Source organism: Oncorhynchus keta, unplaced genomic scaffold (assembly GCF_023373465.1).
Source record: "Oncorhynchus keta strain PuntledgeMale-10-30-2019 unplaced genomic scaffold, Oket_V2 Un_contig_19909_pilon_pilon, whole genome shotgun sequence".
Classification (NCBI taxonomy): domain Eukaryota; kingdom Metazoa; phylum Chordata; class Actinopteri; order Salmoniformes; family Salmonidae; genus Oncorhynchus; species Oncorhynchus keta.
In genome coordinates this window covers 1-4,809 of record NW_026281726.1, presented here as the reverse complement: position 1 = coordinate 4,809, position 4,809 = coordinate 1, and the positions used below count along the sequence as shown (strand labels likewise).

Here is a 4,809-nt window from a genome sequence, read left to right as displayed (position 1 = left end):
TTGATCCTGCAGGTCTCTAGCTGATACCTTTACTACCAGGTATTGATCCTGCAGGTCATCTCTGATACCTTTACTACCAGGTATTGATCCTGCAGGTCATCTCTGATACCTTTACTACCAGGTATTGATCCTACAGGTCATCTCTGATACCATTACTACCAGGTATTGATCCTACAGGTCATCTCTGATACCTTTACTACCAGGTATTGATCCTGGAGGTCATCTCTGATACCTTTACTACCAGGTATTGATCCTACAGGTCATCTCTGATACCTTTACTACCAGGTATTGATCCTACAGGTCATCTCTGATACCTTTACTACCAGGTATTGATCCTACAGGTCATCTCTGATACCTTTACTACCAGGTATTGATCCTACAGGTCATCTCTGATACCTTTACTACCAGGTATTGATCCTACAGGTCATCTCTGATACCTTTACTACCAGGTATTGATCCTACAGGTCTCTAGCTGATACCTTTACTACCAGGTATTGATCCTGGAGGTCATCTCTGATACCATTACTACCAGGTATTGATCCTACAGGTCATCTCTGACACCTTTACTACCAGGTATTGATCCTGGAGGTCATCTCTGATACCTTTACTACCAGGTATTGATCCTACAGGTCATCTCTGATACCTTTACTACCAGGTATTGATCCTACAGGTCATCTCTGATACCTTTACTACCAGGTATTGATCCTGCAGGTCATCTCTGATACCTTTACTACCAGGTATTGATCCTGGAGGTCATCTCTGATACCTTTACTACCAGGTATTGATCCTGCAGGTCCTCTGCTGATACCTTTACTACCAGGTATTGATCCTGCAGGTCATCTCTGATACCTTTACTACCAGGTATTGATCCTGCAGGTCATCTCTGATACCTTTACTACCAGGTATTGATCCTACAGGTCATCTCTGATACCTTTACTACCAGGTATTGATCCTACAGGTCATCTCTGATACCTTTACTACCAGGTATTGATCCTGGAGGTCATCTCTGATACCTTTACTACCAGGTATTGATCCTACAGGTCATCTCTGATACCTTTACTACCAGGTATTGATCCTGCAGGTCTCTATCTGATACCTTTACTACCAGGTATTGATCCTGGAGGTCATCTCTGATACCTTTACTACCAGGTATTGATCCTACAGGTCATCTCTGATACCTTTACTACCAGGTATTGATCCTGGAGGTCATCTCTGATACCTTTACTACCAGGTATTGATCCTGCAGGTCTCTAGCTGATACCTTTACTACCAGGTATTGATCCTGCAGGTCATCTCTGATACCTTTACTACCAGGTATTGATCCTGCAGGTCATCTCTGATACCTTTACTACCAGGTATTGATCCTGCAGGTCATCTCTGATACCTTTACTACCAGGTATTGATCCTACAGGTCATCTCTGATACCTTTACTACCAGGTATTGATCCTGGAGGTCATCTCTGATACCTTTACTACCAGGTATTGATCCTGGAGGTCATCTCTGATACCTTTACTACCAGGTATTGATCCTGCAGGTCTCTAGCTGATACCTTTACTACCAGGTATTGATCCTGGAGGTCATCTCTGATACCTTTACTACCAGGTATTGATCCTACAGGTCATCTCTGATACCTTTACTACCAGGTATTGATCCTACAGGTCATCTCTGATACCATTACTACCAGGTATTGATCCTGGAGGTCATCTCTGATACCTTTACTACCAGGTATTGATCCTGCAGGTCTCTATCTGATACCTTTACTACCAGGTATTGATCCTGCAGGTCATCTCTGATACCTTTACTACCAGGTATTGATCCTACAGGTCATCTCTGATACCTTTACTACCAGGTATTGATCCTACAGGTCATCTCTGATACCTTTACTACCAGGTATTGATCCTGCAGGTCATCTAGCTGATACCTTTACTACCAGGTATTGATCCTACAGGTCATCTCTGATACCTTTACTACCAGGTATTGATCCTGGAGGTCATCTCTGATACCTTTACTACCAGGTATTGATCCTACAGGTCATCTCTGATACCTTTACTACCAGGTATTGATCCTGCAGGTCATCTCTGATACCTTTACTACCAGGTATTGATCCTACAGGTCATCTCTGATACCTTTACTACCAGGTATTGATCCTACAGGTCATCTAGCTGATACCTTTACTACCAGGTATTGATCCTGGAGGTCATCTCTGATACCTTTACTACCAGGTATTGATCCTGCAGGTCATCTCTGACACCTTTACTACCAGGTATTGATCCTGGAGGTCATCTCTGATACCTTTACTACCAGGTATTGATCCTGCAGGTCATCTAGCTGATACCTTTACTACCAGGTATTGATCCTGCAGGTCTCTATCTGATACCTTTACTACCAGGTATTGATCCTGCAGGTCATCTCTGATACCTTTACTACCAGGTATTGATCCTACAGGTCATCTCTGATACCTTTACTACCAGGTATTGATCCTACAGGTCATCTCTGATACCTTTACTACCAGGTATTGATCCTGCAGGTCATCTCTGATACCTTTACTACCAGGTATTGATCCTGGAGGTCATCTCTGATACCTTTACTACCAGGTATTGATCCTGCAGGTCTCTAGCTGATACCTTTACTACCAGGTATTGATCCTGCAGGTCTCTATCTGATACCTTTACTACCAGGTATTGATCCTACAGGTCATCTCTGATACCTTTACTACCAGGTATTGATCCTACAGGTCATCTCTGATACCTTTACTACCAGGTATTGATCCTACAGGTCATCTCTGATACCTTTACTACCAGGTATTGATCCTGCAGGTCTCTAGCTGATACCTTTACTACCAGGTATTGATCCTGCAGGTCTCTAGCTGATACCTTTACTACCAGGTATTGATCCTGCAGGTCATCTCTGATACCTTTACTACCAGGTATTGATCCTGGAGGTCATCTCTGATACCTTTACTACCAGGTATTGATCCTGCAGGTCTCTAGCTGATACCTTTACTACCAGGTATTGATCCTACAGGTCATCTCTGATACCTTTACTACCAGGTATTGATCCTGGAGGTCATCTCTGATACCTTTACTACCAGGTATTGATCCTGGAGGTCATCTCTGATACCTTTACTACCAGGTATTGATCCTACAGGTCATCTCTGATACCTTTACTACCAGGTATTGATCCTACAGGTCATCTCTGATACCTTTACTACCAGGTATTGATCCTGGAGGTCATCTCTGATACCTTTACTACCAGGTATTGATCCTACAGGTCATCTCTGATACCTTTACTACCAGGTATTGATCCTACAGGTCATCTCTGATACCTTTACTACCAGGTATTGATCCTGCAGGTCATCTCTGATACCTTTACTACCAGGTATTGATCCTGCAGGTCATCTCTGATACCTTTACTACCAGGTATTGATCCTGCAGGTCATCTCTGATACCTTTACTACCAGGTATTGATCCTGCAGGTCATCTCTGATACCTTTACTACCAGGTATTGATCCTGCAGGTCATCTCTGATACCTTTACTACCAGGTATTGATCCTACAGGTCATCTCTGATACCTTTACTACCAGGTATTGATCCTGCAGGTCATCTCTGATACCTTTACTACCAGGTATTGATCCTGCAGGTCATCTCTGATACCTTTACTACCAGGTATTGATCCTGCAGGTCATCTCTGATACCTTTACTACCAGGTATTGATCCTACAGGTCATCTCTGATACCTTTACTACCAGGTATTGATCCTACAGGTCATCTCTGATACCTTTACTACCAGGTATTGATCCTACAGGTCATCTCTGATACCTTTACTACCAGGTATTGTGTGATTTGTAGTTCTTTACGGGAGTCACATTAGATAGTTAATCCAGAGATTTGTAGTTCTTTACGGGAGCCACATTAGATAGTTAATCCAGAGATTTGTAGTTCTTTACGGGAGTCACATTAGATAGTTAATCCAGAGATTTGTAGTTCTTTACAGGAGTCACATTAGATAGTTAATCCAGAGATTTGTAGTTCTTTACGGGAGCCACATTAGATAGTTAATCCAGAGATTTGTAGTTCTTTACGGGAGCCACATTAGATAGTTAATCCAGAGATTTGTAGTTCTTTACAGGAGCCACATTAGATAGTTAATCCAGAGATTTGTAGTTCTTTACGGGAGCCACATTAGATAGTTAATCCAGAGATTTGTAGTTCTTTACAGGAGCCACATTAGATAGTTAATCCAGAGATTTGTAGTTCTTTACAGGAGTCACATTAGATAGTTAATCCAGAGATTTGTAGTTCTTTACAGGAGTCACATTAGATAGTTAATCCAGAGATTTGTAGTTCTTTACGGGAGCCACATTAGATAGTTAATCCAGAGATTTGTAGTTCTTTACGGGAGTCACATTAGATAGTTAATCCAGAGATTTGTAGTTCTTTACAGGAGTCACATTAGATAGTTAATCCAGAGATTTGTAGTTCTTTACGGGAGCCACATTAGATAGTTAATCCAGAGATTTGTAGTTCTTTACGGGAGCCACATTAGATAGTTAATCCAGAGATTTGTAGTTCTTACGGGAGCCACATGAGCAGCTAATTAGCATTTCATTGGGGGTAAATACAGGCGAATACATGAATAAAAGATCTACACAGTTATCAAAACGTCACACCAGGGTAAACTGACACTAAACAACAGCCCTTAATTTAAGTGTTTCTATAAAAATCCCCTGGGGAAAAAATGATTGGAACCATTTCCTTGTTTGACCGCAAGTGTTATGGGTATCATGACTCATACCGTGGTACTCTATATG

General features: G+C 41.8%; 1 long non-coding RNA gene across 1 annotated transcript; it reads left to right on the top strand.

Moving 5' to 3' along the window:
- Nucleotides 1-262: 262 nt before the first annotated feature.
- LOC127920553 (uncharacterized) lies at nt 263-4,115 on the top strand. Its single transcript, XR_008106632.1, has 3 exons — nt 263-506; nt 2,983-3,091; nt 3,830-4,115. It is a non-coding gene; the product is annotated as an uncharacterized LOC127920553 (long non-coding RNA).
- Nucleotides 4,116-4,809: the final 694 nt, after the last annotated feature.